We start from the raw sequence: 26,020 nt of genomic DNA, 5'->3' as shown, positions 1-26,020 counted from the left end.
AGTGAGCCAGTGGAAACAGGGCTCCAGATCCTGAATGCAGGCAGAAGGCCTGTGGCAGGCACAGTGGAGAGACACAAGCAGCTTGCGAGCTCACCCAGAGATTACAGAGGGGCCCTCATAAGGAACAGCACTGACGGCAGCCAAGAACTGGGAGCTCAGAGTCTGGAGCTGAAGTGGGACAAGGGATGCAAGGCCACCTGTGGGTCATTGCTGCTCACCACATTGGTTGGCCTGGGAGGAGTCTGGAGCATCCATCTCTGACAGATATACAGACTGGAGGGAGGGGGGGTCTGGTGATGCGGCACGGCACGTTAAGTCACCAACCGCAGTGCCAGTATCCTACATACATGGGCAATGGTTCTGGTCCAGCTGTTCTACTTCTGATCTGGCTCCCTGCTAATGTGCCTAAAAAAGCAGTGGAAGATGGCCTAAGCGCTTGGGCCCCCGACCCACGTGGGAGACGGAGAAGAAGATCCTGGCTCTAGCTTTGGCCTGGTCACTGCAGCCATTTATGGAGTGAACTAGAGGATGGAAGCTCTCTCTCCATCTCTTCTCTCTCTGCAACTGCTTTCAAATAGATAAATATTAACCAAAAAAAGAAAAATATATAAACAAAAAAAAAAAAAAAGGAAAGATGGCCCCTGAGCACATCATCATCTCTCTCATAAACAAAGAATAAAGGAGACCCCTAGTTTTCACTCTTCCCCATTTCCAGTCTACAGTCAAATGATCTAAGTTACAAACCTGATCATACCTACTGCTCTGGTTTAGAATTCTTTAAATTCTCCAGAACTATCAGAACACCACCCAAAACACTGATGGTACAAGGCCTATTTTGATTCAGGCTTTGCCTTTCCCTCCAGCCTTCTATCTCTCAACATCCCCCAGAGGCAGCCCAGGCCTGCCGAGCCCTATCTGCATCTTTTGGCCAGGTCCACTTTGCCCTGGAGGGAGTTCCTCTGTCAGAAGGGAAGCCTTCCTTGCTCAGTGGAGTTCAGGTGAGTGGGGTGGGCTTTTTTCAGCTCCCTTGCTGTAAGATGGAGCCAACTACCTTGTCTATGAGGCTGGCAAGAGGACATGCCACAATAAAATCTGTCAAGAATGACATTCACCGGGCCCAGCGGCGTGACCTAGCAGCTGAACTCCTCGCCTTGAACATGCCGGGATCCCATATGGGCGCCGGTTCTAATCCCAGCAGCCCCACTTCCCTTCCAGCTCCCTGCTTGTGGCCTGGGAAAGCAGTCAAGGACGGCCTAAATAAAGCTTTGAAACCCTGCACCCACATGGGAGACCTGGAAGAGGCTCCTGGCTTCGGGTCGGCATAGCATCGGCCGTTGCACTCACTTGAGGAGTGAATCATTGGACGGAAGATCTTCCTCTCTGTCTCTCCTCTCTGTATATCTGCCTTTCCAATAAAAACATAATAAAAATAAATCTTTAAAAAATCTGCTTGCTCCTCCAGCACCTCCCTTGAGCCTCCCTTGCTCCTCCCTGCCCTGTTTTGTCTTCAGCTGGCTTCCCAGCTCATTGCTGAGAATCATCCACTGACTTTTCACACACAGTGGCCATATCCTCTGTGTCCTGGGCCTCTCTCCTGCTGACGTGCCTTACAAGGGGACTCCAGCTGTGCCCCAAACACACTCAATAATCTTTGAGCCAGGTCAGGGCCACCCTGACCCCCACGTCAGCACATACTGTTTGTGTCTGCTGAGCAAATCACCACACGCTTCTTTCCTCTCCTGTGACTCCACTTACTGGCCTCCACTCTCCATGGCACACCTTCCCTGGGTCACGGCAGCTGACTTCCGGTGTCATTGGGTTCTCTCTTGTCCCGATTTTACAGCTGTCCTGGTACAGCCCTGCCCACTCTGTACCTGCCCTTGACAATCTCTTATTCGTGTCTAGCCTCACCATTCTTGACAGCCTGGACATGATCTTTCATGCCCCTGCCAAAAAATCCATCTCCTAATTGTGGCATCCGAGAGAGAGAAATTTCACTCTCTAAGAGCCAGCCCAGGCCAAAGTCAGGAGCCAGGAACTCCATTTGGGTCTCCCATGTGAGTGGCCGGGCCCCACTTGGGCCATCTTTCGCTGCTTTCCCAAGTGCATTGCCAGGAAGCTAGATCAGAAGTGGAGTAGCCAGGGCTCAAACCAACACCTACATGGGATGACAGCGTTGCAGACAGTGACATAACTGACTGTGCCACGGTGCCCCACCCCTGCCCAAGTCTTAATCCGTGCAACAGCTTGTCAAGGCAGGACTTATCAGGATCAAAATTTGCGGGGTGACAGATAAGGACACTGAAGATAGGAGGGTAACTTTCGCAGGTCATAGTCCATACTCTGTGACATTCACTGTGTCAGAAAACAACTTTTTCGTTCATTTGATTGTTTTTAATTTACTAGCATTTTAATTTACAGGTGGTACCTGTATTCCCAGCATCTCATTAAGCGCTGGTTTAAAAACCAGCTGCTTCTCTTCTCAGCTGGCCCCCTGATAGTGTGCCTGGCGAGGCAGTGAAAGCCCAAATACTTGGACCCCAGTCACCCACACAGGGCCTGGATGGAGTTCCTTGCTCCTGGCTTTGGTCTGGCCCAGCATGTGGCAATGGTGGCCATTTGGGGAGTGAATCAGCAAATGAACGATCTCTCTCTGATGTTCTGCTTGTCAAATAAATGCAGAGAGAGAAAAACACAGAGAAAGAGCTTCTATTCACTGGCTCTGTCCCCAGGTCCCATGAGAGTCCAAAGGGGTGAAGCCACGAGGCAGGAGCTCAATTCAGATCTCCCACGTGGTGACCTGTGGATGACAGATAGAAGACTATCTTCTGTTGCTGCTTTTCCAAGGGCATTAGCAGGAAGCTGGACTGGAAGCAGAGTAATGAGTACTTGAACAAGCATTGCAAATGTGATGCTGTTGTCAGACGTGGAGGCTTAACCTGCTATGCTACAAAGCTGGGCTATGGGATACAGCCTCATTATAAATAATAATAGAGCCTGGTGTGGTAGCCTAGAGGCTAAAGTCCTCACCTTGCACACACCAGGATCCTATATGGGTGCTGGTTCTAATCCCAGCAGCCCTGCTTCCCATCCAGTTCCCTGCTTATGGCCTGAGAAAGCAGTCGAGGATGGCCCAAAGCTTTGGGACCCTGCACCCATATGGGAGACCTGGAAGAGGCTCCAGGCTCCTGGCTTCGAATCAGCGCAGCTCTGGCCATTGTGGCTGCTTGGGGAGTGAATCAAGAGACGGAAGATCTTCCTGTCTCTCCTCCTCTCTGTATATCTGACTTTGCAATAAAAATAAACAAATCTTTAAAATCATCATTATCATCATCATCTTGGGGACAAGCATTATGGTATAATAGATCAAGTTGCTACCTGTGATGCTAACATCTCAAATGGATGTTGGTTCAGGTCCTAGCTGTCCACTTTTTTCCTTTTTTTTTTTAAAGATTTATTTTTAATGGAAAGACAGATATACGGAGAAGAAAAGACAGTGAGAAAGATCTTCTGTTCACTGGTTCACTCCCCAAGTGGCTGCCTATGGCCAGAGCCAAGATGATCCTAAGCCAGGAGCCAGGACATTCTTTTGGGTCTCCCATGTGATGCAGGATCCAACACTTTGGGCCATTCTCTTCTGCTTTCCCAAGTCAAAAGTAGAGAGCTGGATGTGATGTGGAGCAGCCGGAATACAAATGGGTGCTCATGTGGGATTCCTGTGTATGCAAGCAGAGGATACAGCTGCTAGACTATCATGCTGGGCCCCTGACTGTCCATTTCTAATCCAGCTCCATGCTAATTTTCCTGAGAAAGTAGCAGAAGATGGCCCAAGTGCCTGGGCCCCTGCCACCGATGTGAGAAACCTCACTGACTTCAGCCTGGCCCTGCCCTGGCTGCTGTGGCCATCTGGGGAATGAACCACAGACAGAAGATCCCTATCTCTCCGAGCTTTTCAAATAAATGAAACATTCTTTTTTTCTTACGGTTTTTTTTTTTTAAGATTTATTTGAAAGGCAGATTTTTTTTTTTTGCCATTTTTTATTATATTTTTGACAATCTTTACATAGTTAATTAGGGCATAAAGTTTCAAGGGCTACAGGAAAATGGGTAAGACTATCATTTCCACACATTTTTTTTTTCCATATCTGGGGTAAAAGGGAGGTAAAGCGAAAAGCCCCACCCACTCTCCCACCCATCTCAGGTCCCCGATGTGGGGCATTCTCCGAGGGTCTTGTTCAAGTGGTTTTGATAGTTCAACAGTTATGAACTACTGCCAATCTCGCCATTCCCAGCATGATGACGTCGCTGCAGAATCCACTGATTGACATAGTCCACCTTAGAGTCTCCGTTTGTGAAAGGCAGATTTTATAGAAAAAGAAGGAGAGATACAGGAGGCTTGACTACAGGTGGAGCAGCTGGGAAATTAACCAATGCCCATATGCTGGTGTCATAGGATGGAGGCACCAGTCTGCTGTGCCACTGTGCTGGCCCCACACAAAATATCTTAGAAAAAAAAAAAACACACTGTTTGGAGTGGCTCATATCCCACAGCAGAGGGCTTGGTCTGAGGACTAGCTCCTGTTTCCAATCCAGCTTCCTCTGATGCTCACCCTGGGACGCAGCAGATAATGACTCACATACATGGATCCCCGTCACCCGCTGGGAGACTTGAACAGTGTTCCACGCTTTGGCCAGGCTGACCCTGAGCTTCGGGGAGTTGAATGAGCAGCTAAGAGATCAATTTGTCTCCCAGCTTTTGCGTTAAAAATTTAAATTCCTTAAAAAAATCATAAAATAATTCTTTGAACTCCAAGAAGGAATATCTATGTCTAATATGCAATACGTTTTATGGTGATTAGAAGTTGTGCTTTTTGTGCAGAATGAACACTATGGCACACCAAAAACTCCTGATTCACTGACATGGGTAAAACATTCAACTCATTTTGCATGAACCGGAGAAGCATTTTACCGCCGTAAGAGTTTCAGTTAACAGTAAGTGCAGGGGCCCAGGTGCTGCCAGGTGCTGCCAGGTGCTGCCAGGTGCTGCCAGATGCCTGGGAGGAGCATCTCTCTCAGTGACGACCCCGCTGCCAGAGCAAAGCCTGCTGGCACAGCTGAGATGTGTCCAGGAACAGGATGTTCCCTTGCTGCTGGCCTCTGCCTCACTGACCTAGAACTTGCCTCTTCAAGCACGTGGCTCCCATCCAGAGGTTCCCACTAAGCCGTCGTCTGTTTATGCTTCTCTCTTTCTCTCTATTTTAAGATTTATTTATCTGAAAGGCAGAGTGACAGGGTGAGGAGGAGGGGGAGGGAACAGAAAAACATAAATGTTCTATCTGCTGGTTCACTCACCCCAAATGGCCCTGTGGCTGGGCCAGGGTTGAAGCCAGGAGCCACGAACTCGAATAATTGAGTCTGCTGCTTCCCAGGAGGATCAGCAGGGAGTAGCATGAGAGGTGAAGTGGCTGGAACCTGAACTGGCACTCAAACATGGGAGGCAAGTATCCCAATTAGTAGATTAACCCCACACTGCACCACAGTGGCCGTCCCAGGCTTCCTCGAGGTTTTAGCGGCTGTTGCAGAGGCCAGAATAGAGGAACAAACACAAACCCCAACAATCATAACAATTCGGAAAAAGAGGGCAAAGGACACAGCAGAACTAAACAGCAGAGGGGAACATTTGTATGACCTGTTTTCTGGAACAGTCCAGATGGCCCCTAAGACCTCCACTGGCCCTCTCTTCCACTTCCTCTCCCGTCCTCTCTCTGCTTGTTTACTATCTGTGCCCCATCTCTGGAAGGGGGGGCAACTTGACTGCTCCTCACGGCCAGCAGAATGTAGGTGCTGAGTGAATGCTGAATGAAATGTGGTGGACCCTGCTTCTCACCCACTAGCCACTTGCCTCCTTTCAGTGACAAAACCCCAGTTCCACTTCCATCGGCACTGTGCCTTGCTAAGACTTCTCGGTCTCCCTGGAAACTAAGGGAGATTGAGGAGGGCAAGTGGAAGCTGTGGAGTAGGACCTGCAGCTCCTTAGGAGGTAGCATGTGTCCTTCTTGCCTCCCCTTCCCCACTTCTTCCTGCTTTCATCCTAGAAACCTGATGTGATGGACAGGCACTCCAGCAGCCACCCTAGATTACCTTGCCACCTTAGGAAGCCCTGCACAAGGCTAGCAGAGGAGAGGGACTCTCCTTGGATCGTCTCTCCTCAATTTCTGTTATATGACAGACAGTAAACTCCTGATTCAAGGTGTTGCTATTTCTGGTCTAGCTGTCAAATGTAATTTGTAACTGATTAATAAATGAGCCAATCACACACAGTTTTCCTACATTACTCATCACTGATCTGCAATTCACAAGGCCAATCACTACCTATAACCTCTGGTCCTTGTTAAGTTCTGGGAATTTTCCATTCACTCACTGTTCCTTGGGAGGGCGGGGGGGGGGTAGAGGAACAGGTGGACAAAGAGAGGATGAGAAGATGATAAGGGACAGAAGCAGCAGGGGTTAGGAGAGAATGAGGGCCAGGGAAGAGTAGGGCTGGGGGGATAGGTCCAGCACTACAACAAAGGAAAGGGGAGGATGGCGGCGGGGCGGGACCATGGGGGGCCAGCAGTGCCAGGAGTACTGCACCAGCTGGCTGCTGGTGGAGGGGACCATGGGCTAGGTGCTCTGTGCCTATTCTGACCCTCCTGGGCTACTACCAGGCCGTGTCCCAGCTGAGCTAACTGTGGCTCTGATATGTCCACTAACTTTCCCCGGTCACAGAAGGTGACGGAGACTCAAGACTTCCTTGAAATCTGCTTAAAAGACAAGTTAGACATCCTTTGTTTCTCCCTCCCTGCAGCCTAAGTGTGACAGCTGGAATCACGGCCACCAGACGAGGAGGACAGCAGCACCTCCTCATTCCCCCACCCTCCAGAAAAAAAAAAAACAGCTGAGAAGCAAATCAGGAAGAGCGTGGCAGCTCCACAAGTCGCTTGGGATAGTAGACTGCCTCGCTCTGCTGGAAACCCTAGTGAGGAATGCACCTGTGGCTCCCGAAACCAGCTGGCTCCATTTTTCTTGTCTTCAGAGGTAGAGTCCAAAACTGAAGTCCAAAGCCCCCAATTTAACAATCACTTGGAGAAACACCCTCCTAGAAAAAATCCAGTCAGGGCCAGCACTGTGGGGCTGCACTGGGTTAAGCCACCACTTGGGATGCTGGTACTCCCCCTGGAGTGCATGTTTAAGTCCCAGCTGCTTCTCTTCTGATCCAGCTAGCTCCCTGCAAATGTATCTGGCAGACAGCAGACAATGACCCAAGTGTTTGGGTTCTGGGACACTCAGCTAGAGTTCCTGGATCCTTCGACCTGGTCCAGCCCTGGCCAGTACAGACAGCTGGGGAGTGAACCAGAGAATGGAAGATATGATCTCTCTCCCTCCCTTTCTCGGTTTCGCCTTTTCTTTCGGACACTTGGTTTTTTGAATAAATGTTAAAGATTTATTTATTTTTATTGGGAAGGCAGATACACAGAGAGGAAGAGAGACAGAGAGGAAGATCTTCCATACGATGGTTCACTCCCCAAGCAGCTGCAATGGCTTGGAGCTGCACCGATCCAAAGTCAGGAGCCAGGATTTTCTTCTGAGTCTCCCATGTGGGTGCAGGGTTCCAGGGCTTTGGGCCATCCTTGACTGCTTCCCCAGGCCATAAGCAGGGAGCTCGATGGGAAGCAGAGCTGCCGGGATTAGAACCAGCACTCCTATGGGATTTTGGTATGTGCAGGGTGAGGACTTTAGCCATTAGGCTATTGCGCCATGCCCTTTTCAAAAAAAAAAAAAAGTCATACCTGGAAAGGCAAGGAGAGTTATCTGAGAGGGTGGAGGACAATCCTTGATACCTCAAAAGCAGCAACTGCTGGTGACTTGTGGGAGACTCAAGAGACCAGTAAGTGACAGTGTAAAGTTCATGTGCTATTATTAAGGGAATAATGAAAGAGACGTTCCTAACCATCCATCCCAAGACAGCGCACTGGCAGCGGGGGGCGGGAGGGGGGCGGAGGATGGGAGGGGCAGAGTTTCAATCTCACAGAAGCAGATAAAAGGTGGTTGTAGCAATTCCAGAGCAGTCTATAACAGTGCTGCAAGTCATCCATGGAAAGCAAACCAACAGTCCAAACCCCAGGAAAAGAATGCTGCTTTTGAGCAAAAGCCTTAGGGTTATCAAAGGGGTGGATTTGTGCACAGCGGTACCACGTGAAATTGCTGTCTCGCACTGTTGGTTGTGGTTTCCTGTGTGCTAGAATTCTCCCCAACCTGCTGGCAAGCTCTCTTCTGTAAGGGAAAGAAGGAACCGTGTCACTACTATAGCAGTACCTTTCTGAGCAGCAGCCAGACAGTACTGAGCGCCCCGAAGGGTATCACATGTGTTGGCCAAAGCACGCCCTTGCCTATTGGAGTTCCAAAGAGACGAGAATCTCTCGATGGGGTCACCACTTGCCACTCTCAGAAGACTGCTGGCTGAAGGACACTCTCTGGGGCTCCTTCATGGTTCAACTCCCTTTTCTTCCAATCACCTCCTTTTATCTAGCATCCCAGAGGTCCAAAGAATTCACAAGGATCTGTGCAGCTGCACTTGGGGCATACCAAACCCTGCCCTTTTAGGTTGCTTCAATCTCAGAGGGCAGAAAATGTGCTTGGCTTGGATGCCTACAGTAGTGTTGGACATGGGGCCTGGTCATCAGGGCACTGAGTGGAGGTCTCCAGCTCCTGGAGCCACCTACTCTAAAGCCATGGCCCTTTTAGAAGCCTGGCCTTATCCTGAATTATTGTTGAAAAGATTCCTAGGGCCCACTAAGGATAATAATTAGTTTGGATTCCCTTCCTTCTGCTGGCAGGCAGAAAAGCTGAGGCTTGGGATGGAATGTGGGGTATGCAATCTCAAGGCCGGAAACCGCTTTAATTTGCAAGATTGAGAAGCTTTTTCTGGCTGCCAGCTTGAAGTCTCTGGCACTGGCAGCTAGACTCAGAATTGTTACCTTGTGTCCAAGCCACACTGATTCACACTTGCATCAGTCTAGCACGGAATCTTGCCAAAAAAAAAAAAAAAAAAACCAAAACACACCTCCCTGCTGTGTGTCTCTGCATGTGTGTCCTACAGCACTTTGAGCCTTGTCTCTATCCAACCAGAGTTCTAATACAATTCAACTCAACCCATGCCAAACGACAAGGAGCATGCCAGGCTCCCGGCACAGAGGGAAATGAGCACCTGCTCTCAAGGGGCTCCAGATCTGCAAGGAAAGGAGACACATAAACAACAGTGGCTCACAGAGTGATAACGGCCAGAGAAAAGAATCAAGCATGCTCTCTCAGGAGGGACCAAGGGCAGAAGCCATGGTGAGATGGGCACTGAAGCGATGAAGCAGGCATGTGCAAAGGCCCAGGGGCCCAGGGGGTGTGGCCTGCTAGAGACAGACAGCCCAGAGGACACTTTCTCTAGGCCAGATGCTGCCAATTCTTCAGATGTGAAAACTGAGTTATACAGAAGGTTAAGTGTGGAACATACCCCAAATTATGAAACAATGGGTTCCAAATCAACAGCTGGACTCTAAAACCTTAGATTTTATGTGTTACGGTATGTGGCATGCAAACAGATAAATTTCCTGAAGTGTAAAGCTGAAGCACTAAGTTTATGTACTAGAGGTGGATGGGTTGTATCCTAAAGGGCTTTATCCATCATTCTAAGGATTTGAACTTGAACTTTCAGCATAGAGTTAACTGAAATTAATGTGTAAGAGCTTCCCTTTCCCACCAGTCACACAAAAGCTCCAAATAAATGATATCCTGGGCCACACAGCCAGACCTGAAACGGATATTCCCCATGTGTCAGAAATGACAAGAAGAACTGAAACATGAATAGTGAGTGGAACTAACACCATAACAAAGTGTGGGCTTCCGTTCCCACATATGATGTGGTTTAATGCCTGACGGTGCCTTTGAGCCATTATCAAAACGAGAGCACCTCAAAGAGCTGCCCAGTGTGCAAAAACAATGAGAAGCTGGCCATATTGCCAAGGCTGTGTGCATGAATGGGTAGGGGTAGGAGGTCCCTGTTTCTGAAATGACTAGGCTAATTCTACCTACGGGTTCAGCGAATCTGAATTTACACTACCAGAGCAGTGAAGGCTGCCAAACTGAGAAACGAACATGAACCCTGAACTAGGCCCCTGGCACACCTATGGTCCCCGAGATGCAAACGAATCACTGTGTGGGGACACTTACACAGTCCAGGACACAAGACTCAGCCAAGAAAAAGAATTCCTCCTGATGGGGCGCTCACGATCCATGAAAACAACACAAGGAAAGAAACCACAAGAGAGACCAACACCAGGTAGATAGAGATACAGCATCCCTGGAATATGAAGAAATAAGGCGACTTCACAGAAGCTATAGAGTAAGAAAACTAAGATCATCAAAGGGATACAGCTTCACAGCAGAACCGACTCAGACAGATGGGTGACCAAAGGGCCAACACATGTCCAGGAGGTATTCCAGAGGTGGGAGCAGAGAAGTGAGAAAGAGTCAGAACAGCTGAGGAGTTTCCAGAACTTAATGAGAGCTAAGAGATGAACATTAGGTGAAGGACAAGAAACATCCTGTAAATCTAAGCTCAACCAAATCATTCTAAAATAAAGTTTCTTAAGAACATATCTTCAAGCAGAAACAGAACATCAACTCCTGAGAAAGAAAACCAAAAACCAACCCACACTTACTTCTGAACAGTCCTGAACAGAGGAATACACACAGAGCTATGCTGAGTGTAATCAAGGAGAATACAGGTGTTTATTGCATTATTTTCATATTCTAAATTTGAGGTAAAAAGATGAGGGAAAAGATCAGAAGATACATATGAGAAAGATATAGAAGATACAGATGAGGCTAAAGGCCTTGTCTTGCATGTGTCAGGATCCCATATCAGTGCTGGTTTGTGTCTGAGCTGCTCCACTTCCCTTCCAGCTCCCTGCTTGTGGCCTGGGAAAGCAATAGAAGTGGCCCAAAGCCTTGGGACCTTCCCACCCATGTGGGAGACCCAGAGGATTCTCCTTGCCCCTGGCTTTGAATCAGCTCAGCTCCCTCTGTTCTAGCCACTTGGGGAGTGAATCATTGGACTGAAAATCTTTCTCCCTGTTTCTCCTCTCTGTAAATCTGACTGCTTGATAAAAATAAGTAAAAGTTTAAAATATATATGATAAGATGCACCTCTTTTTATCTATTGAGTTTCATTTTCTTTGAAAGGTAGAAAGATACAGACAGGAAGAGATCTTCTATCCACTGGCACACTCCTCAAATGGTAATGGGCTAAGGCTGAGAGCCAGGAACTCAATCCAGGTCTCCAAATGAGTGACAGGGACCAAGGTACTTGAGCTATCACCTGCTGCCCACCAGGGACTGGAAGCAGAGAAGCCGGGACTCAAACCCAGGCACTTCAATATGGGATACAGGCATTCCAATCTGACTTAACCAGTGTGTCAAGTACCTGTCTTTGTTTGGCATCTCTGAGCCCTGTTCCTGCTGTGTGATGTGACAGGTGGTGAGAGCAGTGCTTCTGGTGACTGTAGCCCCTCGGGGTCCCTGTACAGGGTGGGAAGGTTCTTTGGAGTAGGAACTTGGCGTCTGTGCAGCCATAGGAGAAGGAGTAGCAGAGGCCAGCAGCCAAAGAGGCTGATGGCTCCCTACCAGTAAGCTGGCCACTCCCTCTGGCTGAACTCCAAGGTTCAAGGTAAGGAAGCAATTACTCAGTGCCCAATCCTAACCTCATGGAACACACTGTGGAGTTAAGGATCATAACACAAGTAAAGTTATTACAAAGCCCTCAAGAGGATACCAAGAGCTATTCAAACAATGTAGAGTGGCCCTCTGCAGGTCAGGACAACATGGAGGAAGAGAACATGGGCAATGTTCTTCCACCAGTCTCAAAAATTCCTTGAGGATTATGATCATCAAAGGTGTGTGCCCAGCCGGTTCTAATCCCAGCAGCTCCACTTCCCATCCAGCTCCCTGCTTGTGCTCTGGGAAAGCAGTCGAGGATGGCCCAAAGCCTTGGGACCCTGCACCCGTATGGGATACCTGGAAGCAGCTCCTGGCTCCTGGCTTTGGATTGGCATAGCATCGGCCGTTGCGCTCACTTGGGGAGTGAATCATCGGATGGAAGATCTTCCTCTCTGTCTCTCCTCCTCTCTGTATATCTGACTTTCCAATAAATAAATAAATCTTAAAAAAAAAAAAGGTGTATGCCCAACACCGTAGGAGTTGATGCACTTAGCACGTTCCATGGTGGCAGCTGATCATCTACAATAATGACCTGTAACAGTTTATTAAGTGCTTACAAATAGTCAGGCATATACTTAATGTTTTATAGGCGGGCTTTCATTGAAGTTTCCCAAATACAAGGTGTTGGTATGGTTTGAATGTTGTGTCCTCCCCAAAGTTCAGGTTGAAACTTTATCCCTGTGGCAGGTGTTTAGCCTAGCAGTTAGAACACCTATGATCTACACGCTAGAGTACTGAGTCTGATTCCTGGCGTTAACTGCTGATTCTAGTTCCCTGCTAGTGCATATCTTGACAGGCAGTTCTGAAGGATGACTCAGGTAACTGGGTTCCTGCCATCTAAGTGGGAGCCCTGAATTAACTTCCTAGCTCCTGGTTTCAGCCTCGGCTCAGCCCAGCCACCATACGCATTTGTGAAATGAACTAGTAGATGGGAACTCTCTCAATTTTCTCTTGCTCTCTCTCTCATACTGCCTCCCACCTTTATCCCTGCCTTGCAAATAAATACATCATTAAATCTTCTAAAAAAAGAACAAACTGGAGTAGATGTTTGGCACAGCAGGCACGCTACTTGTGATGCCCACCTTCCCCAGGGAAACTGGCTGGGGTCGCAGTTTCTCTGTCCCCAAGCAGCTTCCCACTAATATGCATCCTGGGAAGCAGATGCTGGCTCAAGTAGTTGGGTTCCTGTCACCCGAGCTGGAGACACAGATGAACTTCTGGGCTCCTAGTTTTCATACAGCCCAGTCCTGGCTGTTATGGGCATTTGGGTAGTAAACCACATGACAGAAGGTCTGAATCCTTTCCTTTTCAATAAAACAAAACTAATTTAGAAGGGGGCTGCTGTAGCTTGGTGAGAGCTCCAGCAGGATGACAGAGGAACAGGCTGCACTTGGATAAGAGTTCCGAGTCTCATGAGAGATGCAAGCTTGGAATCCTCCACCTATGGTGGAGTGACCCTTGGGTGCACACCAGACACTATAAGATCTCACCATGATCCATTAGGCCCTTTTCCACACTATGAAACTGAAGCTTATAAAGGTTATTAACTCTGTCAAAGGCCCTTGGTTAATGAGTGACAGAATCATGATTCAAATGGGACCCACTCCCAAGGATCACACACGGCCTTGCAAGTCTCCTGACCTAGGTGTCAGACGGAGGATCAAGGGAGGACCCCACATAATCACTGTGCAAACTGGAAACACTGTCCTGGCATGGAGACGACAGTGATCACAGGCCCAGACACACCCGCAAAGCAGGGAGGAGCCCTGCGGGGGATGTTGTTCCTGATGAGGCCATGCTCCTGGGTTCTGGGGATTAGGATGTGAACAGACCATCCAACCCACCACGGGCAGTACAATCACAAAAGTGAGTGAGTGACTGGGAGGGTCAACCTGTGCATGGCGCAGACAGTAGCTAAGGTTGTCGGGACAACTCATGGAAACTGCGTGAATGCTGCATTATGGAACAGAAAGAAGACTGCAGGAAAGAAGGGAGTGGGTGCTCAGAGCACTCTGGAAAGTTGGTGAACACCGGTCCTAGAATTCAGGAGGAGTTGGGACAGGTATCTGGGTATGTGGTGTCTGTAAGAGGAGACAGTCACAGTTATAGGAAGGGACACGCATTTTGAGAGAGAGAGGGAGGGAGGTAGGAAAAGGACAGAAGCCCTGGGACCGGAAGGAGGACCCAGGGCAGCCAAGGCGGAGTCAGAGAGGAAGAGAAAAACAAACACATTTAACCACTTGGAGGCCAGGGGCCACTCTGCCTGTTTCCAGGGTCTAGTGAGGAACTAGACCTAGAGGAAGAGTTTGGTGAGCACTAAGGCGAGGGTCGGCATGACAGGGAACAGGCTGCAGCAAACTCCAACAGGGAAACCACAAGAGCTGCAGGAGCTGCTGCCGGGCCAGCTGCTGATAGAGAAGGGAGGCCAGGTTTCTCAGCGCCGCCACCACAGGGTGCACGGCTCAACCTTCAACTTCCAAGGGAACGCACCACAGCTTGATCTAGAGAGCAAACACACGTCACCATGTACGTCTGGAGAGAACGGCTGTGAAACCCACACATGCCGTGTGACCTGGGGAGACCTTTGCTACATCCTTGGCAGGCTCTCTGATGGCTCTGTGTCATGGGCGTGGAGCAGGCTGCCCCAGACAGGAAGTGTGTGGAGAGGAGCAGGGACTACAGCCAATGGGTGACTCAACCAGAGTCTACCAGCCATATGGGTGCCCACCGCCTCCTGAGGCCGACTAGGGCAGTTGCATCAGACTTCCTGGAAGCAGTTCTCCATTTCTATTTTTGAAGACACAGAGCTTCCAGACTGACATCTCTCCTGATGACTCCAAAAGGCATTTCGGTCAGCAGCAAGAACCAAAGTCTTATACATACTTTCCTGACCCTCCTTGACTCACTCCCCGACATGCCCACACCTCTAGGGAGACATCACCTATTGCCAAATAGTCAGGCTTTCCATGTCCCAAAGACAGAGCCTTAATGTTGAATCTTCCCAAACTGATGCGTTAACAGGTTAGGCAGCATTACAACTCAAAAGATCACAAGGCTTCTTTTATAAATCAAAGGGAGAAGGGCACCAAGTACTCTTAACACTGTAGGGAGAGGGTCAACTGGCAGAACCTTCTGGAATTCAGGAAAATTTATCAATATCTTTACACTGTTACCCATTCAAAAGTATATATTTACACACACTTTAGAAACAGAAATAGTTGGGGCCAGCATGTGATGTGGTATCCTATATGGGCAATGGTTTGAGTCTTGGCTTTCTCATTTCTGACTAGTTCCCTATTGGTGCTCCTGAGAAGGCAGCAAAAGATGGCTAAGGTGCTTGGACCTCTGCACCCACGTGGGAGACCTGAAAAGAAAAAATCTCTCTGGGTTCCTGACTTTGGCCTGGCCAGCCCTGGCCACTGTGGCCATCTGGGGAGTGAACCAGCAGAGAGAAGATCTGTCTGTCTCTTCTCTTTCTGTAACTCTGATTTTCAAATAAATAAATACTTTTTAAGAAAAAAAGATCCATTTATTTTTGTTGGAAAGCCACATATACAGAGAGGAGATATAGAGAGGAAGATCTTCTGTCCAATAATTCACTCCCCAAATGGCTGCAACAGCCAGAGCTGAGCCAATCCAAAGCCAGGAGCCAGGAGCTTCTTCTGGGTTTCCCATGTAGGTGTGGGGTTCCAAGGTCCTGGGCCGTCCTCAACTGCTTTTCCAGGCCACAAGCACCGAACTGGATGGGATGTGGGGCCACAGGGACACAAACCCACGCCCACATGTGATTCCAGCAAGGTCAAAGCAAGGATTTCAGCCACTAGGCTACTGTGGTAGGCCTGACTTTTTCTTTCTTAAGATTTATTTTATTTTTATTGCAAAAGCCAGATGTACAGAGAGGAAGATCTTCTGTTCAATGATTCACTCCCCAAAAGACTGCAATGACCAGTGTTGCGCCGATCCAAAGCCAGGAGTCAGGAACTTCCAACAGGTCTCCCAGGCGGGTGCAGGGTCCCAAGGCTTTGGGCCATCCTTCACTGCTTTTCCAAGCCACAAGCAGGGAGCTGGATGGGAAGCAGAGCTGCCGGGATTAGAACTGGCGACCATATGGGATCCCGGGCATGCAAGGCAAGAACTTTAACCACTATGCTACTGCGCCGGGCCTGATACTTTCTTAAAAGAAAAAGAAGAGACCGCTTCTCAGTCTTTTGGCTAAGATCAAGTGTAGTAAAAGAGAGATTGAGAGAGGAACTGAATACTGACAAGCACCTGGATTGACACCAGACAGTGGGGGAGACGAAACTAATCATGAGGCTGCTCTCAAAGAGCTTCTTTCTAGGGACTAACCAACAAATGAACAGACAATACCAAGTGCGGGAAGCATTAAATACACCAGTAACAGCAAAAGATGAAACATAACCTGAACTCCACCAGTGGGAATGGCTGAACAATACTGCTCTGCTGGTGCTACTGTGGTGCTGCAGTGGGTTAAGTAGTGGTAGGGATGCCTGTATCCTGCACCAGAAGGCCTGAGGTGGAAACCACGTCCACCACCAGATTGGCTGAGTCCCTGACACACACATGGAAGACTCAGACAGAGTCTGGCTTCTGGCTTTGGCCCAGCCCAGCTGTGGCTGTTGAGGGCATTAGGGAATTTAAACCAGTAAATGGAATATCTCTCTCTCTCTCTTTCTGGTGATTCTCTGAGAGTTCTAGGTAATTTTTATTTTCTTCTTTTTTGTAAAGATTTATTTTTATTGGAAAGGCAGATTTACAAAGAAGAGAAACACAGAAATCATCAATCCAGAGCCTCTTTTGGATCTCCTACGTGGGTGCAGGGTTCCAAAGACTTGAACCAGCCTCTGCTGTTTTCCCAGTCCATAAGCAGGGAGCTGGATGAGAAATGGGGCAGCCAGACACACACCGGCACTCATAGGGGATGCAGGTAGAGAACTAGCTTGCTAAGCCCCTGTGATGGCCCCTTATTTTCTTCCTTTTTTTTTTTGGTTCTATATTCCCCAGGCATTCTAAAATGTAAAAGTTAGTTTAACTGATTGGAGAAACCATCCAGGAGCCACTATTGCAGCGCAGTGGTCCAACTGCTGCCTGCAACATCAGCAAGCCTTCTGAGCACCAGTTCATGTCCTGGCTGCTTCACTTCCAGTCTGGTGCCCTGCCAATGTGCCTGAGAAAGCAGCGGAAATTGGCTAAGTGCTTGGGCCCTGCAACCCATGTGGAAAACTGAATGCAGCTCTGAGCTGCTGGCTTTGGTTTGGCCTAAACAGGGTCACTGTGGCCATTAGGAGAGTGAGCTAGCAGAAGTGGTAACTGTCTCCCTTACTCTCTATAATCTGCCCCTCAAACAAATATAATAATTCTTGTCTCTCTCATATATAACTATCCACATTTTAAAAATATACATGCACTTGGGGCCGGCACTGTGGCATAGTAGGTAAAGCTGCCACCTGCAACACCAATATCTCATATGAACACCAGTTCATGTCCCAGTTACTCCACTTCTGATACAGTTACATGCTAATGGCTTGAAGAAGGCAGAAGGCCCAAGTATTTGGGCTCCTGACACCAATACCAATGAAGCTCCTGACTCCATATATTTTTTTTCCCAGATTCATTTGAAAGTCATATAGAGGGAGGGAAGGAAAGAGAGAGGGATAAAGAGGGAGAGAGAAAAACCTTCCATCCATGGTTCATTCTCCAGATGACTACAATGACCAGGGTTGGGCCAAGCCAAAGGCCACAAGACAAGAGCTTCATCCAGGTCTCCTACGTAGGTGTCAGGGTACTAAACACTTCAAACCTATTCTGCTTTACTTACACTGTGAGCAAGCTGGGAGTATCAGCTGGGAGACAAACTGGCACCCACATGGGATGGCAGCATTACAAGTGGTGACTTTACACATTATGTCACAACACAAGCCCACAAACGTACCTAAGACACAGGACCAGACAAATCCAGTTGTTGGGGTTTGCACTGTGGTATGGCAAGTTAAGTCATCACGTTGGCCTGGCTATGGCCTGGCTGTTGCAGCCGTTTGGGGAATGCATAGTAAATGAAGGACTTCATCCTCTCCCTTTGAGTCCCATTGCTATGCTTACTTGTACAACTAGGGTTGTCATATTCTTCACACCAAAGGTACCAACCAGACAGAAAAGTAAAGGAATTTCACATTCCAGATAAATAAGACTAAGTGGGTTTTAGGTAGGCAGGGTCTATGGACCACCAGAAGATCTTGTTCATGCTGCAAACACCTTGAGCAAAAGCAGCAGCCACCCTAACACCCAGACACATCAAAGAAAAGACTGTCTAAAATAGCGCAGATTATGCCAGAAACTTCCTGGGTGCTTTTAGGTGTGACTTTTTGATTGTAAAGCGGAAGGCTTCCCAGACCAATCATTGCGTCTCACTTGACAGACAACTTCAAAAGCACCTTTCTCAGAGGAGAGGACTAATGCAGCATGCTACTGAGGGTGTCACTAACTGGAAATCACTCCCAACTGGGGAGCTTTCAAATGCAGATTCCTGGAAATTTCAACCCAAGAGATTGAAGCAAGGCCAAGCAATGGACATCTTCCCCAAGCTCCCTGGAGAATCTGCTAGCTGAGCCACATCTGGGGATTGCTGGACCAGAATCCTTCTGGGAGAACTCGAAGCAGGGCCACCCTGCACATCTGGCTGCAATGCAGCAAGCAAATCGCCTAGCCACAGCAGTGGATTGAAGGTCCACTAAGTGCAGAAAGGGAGACTCCACGCGGAAACTCCATGTGTGTCTGGAAGCTTGGGGCAGCCAGCAAACCCCCAGGGCAAAGCCTATTTTAGAAGGGTCTCTCATGCCCAGCAGGCTTGGATGCTAACATGTGAAAAGGGTTACTGGCATGGCTTTTTTCTTCCCAAGGAGGGAGGGAAAAAGAAAAATCAGCTCCCTCTAACAATGCACAAGGCAGAATGCATGTGGCAGCAAGCTCAGCAGCTCCTGAGGAGTGACGGGCAGATGGAGCTGCAGTGGGCAGCCAGGTTTGGACTCCAGAGCTGTGGGACTTAGACCCTGGCATGCCACTCCTTGTTGTGGGTGAGACAGGCCACTAGCCCTCGGCCACTCTTCCCATGAAAAGCAAAGTCTAGCTCCTCTCCCTGATTCACGGCTGGCCCAGGGATGGCTTTGGTTGTACAATGTAGCTGAGGGGGTGGATATCCTGGGGTCTGACTGAGGCCTCAGCTGGACTGGCCTCCACCTCAATATTCTAAGATACGCAGAATGGACTATCAAGACTGTGCCAAGAGAGGCCATCATGGATGTAACAATCCAGCTGGGTGCAGCCAATGGCCAGCTCAGTGGACACCATGTGTGGCAGAATGACATAGCTGGGCCTGGGGAACTCCCAGAATCTGGAGAAGGGATAATGGTTGCTGCTGTAAGCCACTAAGCTTTGTGGTAAGTCACTTCAATCATGGTTCTTCTTGAGTAAGTTTCCTATGAGCCTTGTTTTTCCCATCAATCAAACAGGGGATGGTTGAAAGGCTCAAAAAGAAGTGAGAGGGCTTGGAGAGCCTTCAGCACTGCTGAGAGTCAGTTCTGTCCCTCCCTGTACACAGGCTATACAGACAGACACAGGGCTGGAAGCTCTGCCACAGGGTATACTAGCTGTTGAGAGAACTAGGGTTCAACAAGCACCACACCACAGCTCTTCACCTACAAGCTCCCACTTTTCCAGCACTTTCTGGGTGGGGGTACACCTGACCCTCTCACTAGATCAGCACCCCCACCAGCCTTTCCATGGGGCAGCAGTCATCAAGGCTCACAAAATCGAGCTTTACACTCCTCCACCGTCCAGCAATATCCACAGGATGGTCTCCCAGGGACCCCCACCTTTCCAGTCTACTGCCACAGAAGGACATAGTCTTCAAAGCAGACAGATTTGGGGCTACTCTACCACTTACTAGTTGTGTGACATATGAAAGCGTTTTTTTTTTTTTTTTTTCTAACTTCTCTGGGGCTGAGTTCCCTTAGAGGTAAATGGAATCTGGCTCAGTAATACCTTTGTTTTGTGGTTGTTTCAAAGATGAGAGAAAAGTACCTTAAGTATTTAGCACAGACACTGTGCCGAATACATAGCAATAGTTACCAGAAACTTTCTTCTAGGGTAGTGGAGACATCTCCTCATGGAGGCCTCTATCCATGGACCTCTCTCTGTTTGGACTCCTTCACATAATGCCAGCAGATAAACAGCCATCTCCATAGTTCCTGTTCAAAGACCTCTGATGGTTCCCACTCCCCTCTGACCAACCCCAGCTCCTCCACCAAGCATGCCACGTTATCTACAATGATGGCTGCCTCCCGCTCCCTGGGCCTGCTCTGCCCAACCCATCCTCACTCTAACTTGCTGCTGAGGTCAGCCTTCTAAAACATTGATAATAACTCCTCTTGGTATTCATGTCCTTGTGGGATCCCTTCCTAACTCACAGAAACCACAAGATAATAAATGTTGCCTGAAGCCACCAAGTTTGGGGTGACTTGTTTTGCAGCAATAGATAACTAATACTCTTGATTTCTCCAGTCACATCAAGCTGCCGCTCCTTCACTCACACTTGCCCTTCCCACATCTCAACCTGCTCAAATCCTGCCCAGCCTGCAAGGTCCACTCAGAAGTCCATGCATACCATGAGACTTCTCTTTCTTTTTTTAGATTTATTTCTTTACTTGAAAGCAGAATGACAGCATAAGAAAGAGAAACATCTTCCATCAGCTAGCTCATACACTCTCCCAGTGCTCTCACAGGGTTGGGCCAGCAAGAAGCCAAGGACCAGAAACACCATCTGGGTTTCATGTGTAGCTAACAGGAACTCAAGTAATTGGATCAGCATCTGCTGCCTTCCAGGTGCATTAGTACAAAACTGGAAAAGAAGCAGAGAGGTCAGGAATTGTGCCACTGGATACAGAAGTCCCAGGTGGTGGCTGACATGTGGCGCCACACCACCATCTGGCCTACCATGATCTGAAGAACTGATCCATTGGTCTCGTCTGGAAGCCTAACCTTCCCTTTCAATGTCTCTGTGACCACATCTCTCTTGCCATAGACCTGTCAAGCAGCTTGTTTAACGGCATGCCAAATAACAAGATTATTCAATTCACTGCAGCCAAAGACAGATCACACTCATCAACAAATAGGGAAAACCTATATAACAGATGAGGTAAACAAAAAAGAATGAGAAAGTTGTGAAAAGGAGAGAAGAAGAATGAGGTGTCTGGTATGCAGAGATAGCCAAGTTACAATAAGTAAAGGGCAGCCCTGTGGGTATGGTTGATAGCCGTGTGCTTGAATTCTAATAAGGCAGTAATGGTGAGTAAACCCATGTAGGTACATGCTCACAAGGGAAAGTGCTCACAAGGGCTGTCTCCAAGAGGGATAACTGGGAGCTGAGAGGACAGGGAGGCAAGGAGAGAAAATCCTTTCTGGATTTTGTAGCCTCTGCCTGCAACACCGACATCCCATTTGGGTACCATTTCAAGTCTCAGCTGCTTCACTCCTGATCTAGCTTCTTGTTAACGCATCTCAAAAAGTGGAAGAAGATGACCCGAGTACTTAGGCTCCTGCATCCGTGTGCAAGAACTGGAACAAGCTTCTGGCTCTGGGCCTACGCTTGGTCAAGCACTGACTGTTGTGTCCATTAAGTGAACCAACAAATGGAAGATTCTCTCTCTCTTTTCTTCCTCTCTCTGTTAATTCTGCCTTTTAAATAAATAAAAAATAAAACTTGGGCCCGGCGCGGTGGCGCAAGTGGTTAACGTCCTCGCCTTGCACGCCCGGGATCCCATATGGGCGCCGGTTCTATCCCGGCAGCCCCGCTTCCCTTCCAGCTCCCTGCCTGTGGCCTGGGAAAGCAGTGGAGGACGGCCCAAAGCTTTGGGACCCTGCACCCATGTGGGAGACCCGGAAGAAGCTCCTGGCTTCGGATCGGCTTAGCATTGGCCATTGCGCTCACTTAGGGAGTGAATCATTGGACAGAAGATCTTCCTCTCTGTCTCTCCTCCTCTCTGTATATCTGCCTTTCCAATAAAAAAATAATAAAAATACATCTTTAAATAAATAAATAAATAAATAAAACTTTAAAAAAAAACCTGTTTACACTGGGAGATGACATAGATGACATGATGTTATACACACAAAATATCCTGTAGAAATCCACTAAAACATGAAAAATTATAAAAATCATTAATAAAATTGCATAATATAACATCAAAATATAAACACCAATTGCATTTGTACATACCAGTAATGAACTAGGAGGCCCAAAAGTCCAAAGTGTAATAAGAAGTCTAGAGTCAGAGTACAGGGACACTGTGTGAAATGACAGAGTTCACTACAACAGAAGGCTGGAAATCATATTCATCAGAGCCATTGAGGGAAAAAAAAAGTAATGCACTAAAAAAATTTTCTGGAGATCTCAAAAGATTTGCCTTCAGCAATTTAGGACCTGAAGAAATAAGAGAAGGCAAACACCCAGTGATACGCTCCAACTCAAAGAGCACAGAAAACACTTCACATCTTTCAGAGAGGGGGAATTACTATCAAAGGACTGGAATCTGACTTTGTTTTATTTATTAAACCATGCAGCAGTGACCTTGAATTTCTAAGAATTCTATACCAACCAAGCTATCAACCCAGAGTGAGGAGGGCATGGGAACTCTCGCACAACACTAGTGGGAATGTCTAATCATGCCGCCACTATGGAAAACAGCTCAGCACTTCCTCAAAAACAAAAAATCAAAACTAGAGCTATCATATGATCCAGTAATTCTACTTTGGGGCATATACTCAAAAGAACTGAATGCAGGGATATGAACAGATTATTTGTAAATCCATATTGATATAAGCAGCAGCTTTAACATGGAAAAAATGTTAAACAATGTTTCAATGTTATCTACTGATATGTGAAGGAATAAATAAAATGTGACATACACATACAAGACATATTATTCTTCCTTAAAAAGGAAATCTGGAGGACCTGGAGCAGTGACCTAGCGGCTAAAGTCCTCACCTTGAATGCGCCAGAATTCCATATGGGCGCCGGTTCTAATCCCGGCAGCTCCACTTCCCATCCAGCACCCTGCTTGTGGCCTGGGAAAGCAGTTGAGGATGGCCCAAAGCCTTGGGACCCTGCACCCACATGGGAGACTAGAGGAAGTTCCTGGATCCTGAATTTGGATGGGTTCAGCTCTGGCCATTGCAGTCACTTGGGAGTGAATCATAGGACAGAAGATCTTCCTCTCTGTCTCTCCTCCTCTCTGTATATCTGACTTTGCAATTAAAAAAAAAAAAAGGAAATGGAGGGGTATAATTGTGGCACAGCAAGTTAAGATACCACTTGCAATGCCAGCATCCCATATCAGAGTACTGGTTAGAGTGACAGCTGCTCTGGTTCTTACTGGCTCCCTGTTAATGAAGCCGGCAAGGCAGCAGAAGTTGGCCCAAGTGTTTGGGTCCCGGCTGCTCACCTGGGAGACCCAAATGGAGTTCCTGGCTCCTGGTTTAGCCTAGCCCAACTCTGATTGCTGTGGTCATTTGGGAAGTTAACCAGTAGGTAGATGGATCTCTCTCTCCTTCTCCCTCTCCCTTCATGCTTCCTTTACCCTCTCTTTCTAATGCTTTACCTTCATGGGAAATTCTGTCACACGCTACAACATGGATAAACCTGGAGACATCAAGTGAAATCAGTCACAAAAAGACGAGTACTGTAAAATTCCATCTGTATGTGGTGCTCAAAGAAGTCAAGTCTGAGGGACAAACAATGGTGGCTGGCAGGGACTGGAGGAAGGCGGAATGGAAGGGATTATCTAGCAGGTGCAGTTTCATTTTGATAAGTATGAGAAAGGTTCTGAAGATGGGCACCGGTGACACGTGGCTGCACAACACTGTAAATAATGCCACTGAAGTGGATTTCAATGAGGCACATTTTGCCTGGTAGTTACATGCTGGTTAGGACATCTGTGTCTTGTATTGGAATCCTTGGGTTTGAGATCTGCCTCCAGTTCCTGACTCCAGACTCAAACTAGGTTCTGGCCCCTGATGCAGGAGACGTGGATTGAGCTCCAGGCTCCAGGCCTCAGCTCAGCTCTGGACCATTCACTGCAGGCATTTGGAGAGTGAACCCATGGATGGGAACTATGTTTCTCTCTCCGATTTCCAAATAAAATAATACATAAAACAATTCAAAACCTAAAATGACACATTTTATGTTACATATATCTTACTATGATGAAAACTAAACAGCCTATCAATTTTAAAAAGAAAAACGAATCATTGAGAAAATGAAGACATGGTGCAGCCACTTTAGAAAACAGTTTGGTAGTTCCTCAGAATGTTCAACCACGAGCTTTCATATGACCCAGCCACTTCACTGCACCTGTTCCCAAGAGAACTTCAAGCATATATCCACACAAAAGCCTCTACACAAATGCACTTAGCAAGCAACTAGAAATTGATGAATGGATAAGCAAAGTATGATTCACACATCCAACAGATTACTGAACCAAAAAAGGAACACAAAGGAATCTTGAAACATTATGTTAAGTGAAAAAAGCCGGACAAAGAGCCACACATTACATGTTCACATTTACATGAAACCTCCAGGATAGGGAAAGCCATACCAGGGACTGGATGAAGACGGCTGGTCCTGGGATTGCCTGCTAAAGGGTATGGGGTTTCTTTGGGGCCTGTGTAAATGTTCTCCAGGATAGGGGTGATAGCTATATGATACAGTGAGTATAATACAAATCACTGTGTATGACTTCTTTTCTAAACATTTGAGGGCAGTGGTGACAGCATGTTGGGTTGTGCACAGCGCAGGGAGCCATCATGGGGAAAGTGCTGGCTGTTAGGCTACTGCTCGTGACAGCGTCGACACTTGTGGGTCCGCCTTCGCCGCTGGGCTTCCCTTGTGTGCTGGGGCCAGTCCAGGCCCAGGCGTAAAGCGGCCTGCCGGAACTGACCAGGTTGCCAGCACCTCCAGGGGGTCTGCCCAATCCAGACACTTTCAAGGAGTGCAAGGAGCTGTTTCCCATTCAGATGGTAGGGGTCAAGCTCACGGGTCAACCACACAGTCGCCCTCAGAACAAGTGGGGAGCCTAACTACCACTCTGAGGTCAGGTACGTGGGGACAGAGGCATTCCCTGTGCTGGTGGGGGACATGGACAACAGTGGCAGCCTCAACACCCACCCATCAGCTGGGCCCCAGGTTCAGGTCCAAGGTGGCCATCCAGACCCAGCAGTTGAAATCGGTGAACTGGCAAGTAGACGGGGAATACCGGGGATCTGACAGCCATTACCTTGGGTAACCTTGATATGCTGGTGGACTCAGGAATCCTCACGGCCCACTACCTGTAGACATCATGCTGAGCCTGGCCCTGGGCAAAGAACTGGTCTACCACTGGCAGCTTGGGGAGGAGGGCATCAGCACGTCCCTGGCTGGTAAATACACACTGAACTGGTTGGTGGCAGTCACGCTGGGCCAGGTAGGCATGCATGCAACATACCACCACAAGGCCAGCGAACAGGTTTAGGTAGGTGTGGAGTTTGAGGCCAGCACACGGCTGCAGGGCACCAGTGTCTCCTTCAGGTACCAGCTGGACCTGTCCAAGGTCAACCTGCTCTTCCAAGGCTCCATAGACAGCAACTGGCACGAGGGTGCTATGCTGGAGAAGAAGCTTCTGCCGCTGTCCCTGACACTGGCCTCCCTGAACCACTGCAAGAACAAGTTCCAATGGGGCTTTAACCTCACCTTTGGCTGAGGCCCCAGGACCCTGCTTCTGCCCCCTCCCTTCCCGCCCTCCTGGGGTCAGGGGCAGTGGCAAAGAGAGGGCCCACGACCCCAGGCCAGCAGCTGAAGAGGGGACTTTGTAACTGGGAGCTGTGTCAGGGTTCTGAGCATGGGGCAATGTGCCCAGTGGGCCTGGGGTCCCAGAGGAGACTCCGGAGGTGAGTGCTGGAGGAACAGATGGCCTGGCCACCACCTCAGGGAGCAGCATCCTGGCTACCACAGTGTCCCTAAAGATCCTGGCTGGGCCACCCCAGGGGGCAGCAAGAGGAGCTTTCCCTGTCAGTGATGAGTCCTCTCTGCCCATCCTCCTGGCTATCCCTCGGGATAAGTCATGTTTATAAATTATGGAAGAACTGGGACATTTTACATAAAAACAAA

At 48.3% G+C, this 26,020-nt stretch overlaps 1 protein-coding gene and 1 pseudogene across 1 annotated transcript in view; one reads left to right on the top strand and one right to left on the bottom strand.

Annotated features, from left to right (window-relative positions):
- Positions 1-26,020, bottom strand: part of PPARD (peroxisome proliferator activated receptor delta) — an 80,104-nt gene that overhangs the window by 34,649 nt on the left and 19,435 nt on the right. The gene's annotated exons all lie outside the window — the stretch shown is intronic.
- Positions 14,142-25,613, top strand: LOC121158339 (annotated as a pseudogene).

The sequence above is a fragment of the Ochotona curzoniae genome, unplaced genomic scaffold (genome assembly GCF_017591425.1).
Source record: "Ochotona curzoniae isolate NIBS_2020 unplaced genomic scaffold, NIBS_Ocur_1.0 contig_3819, whole genome shotgun sequence".
Lineage (NCBI taxonomy): Eukaryota > Metazoa > Chordata > Mammalia > Lagomorpha > Ochotonidae > Ochotona > Ochotona curzoniae.
This window is presented reverse-complemented; position numbering and strand designations above follow the sequence as displayed.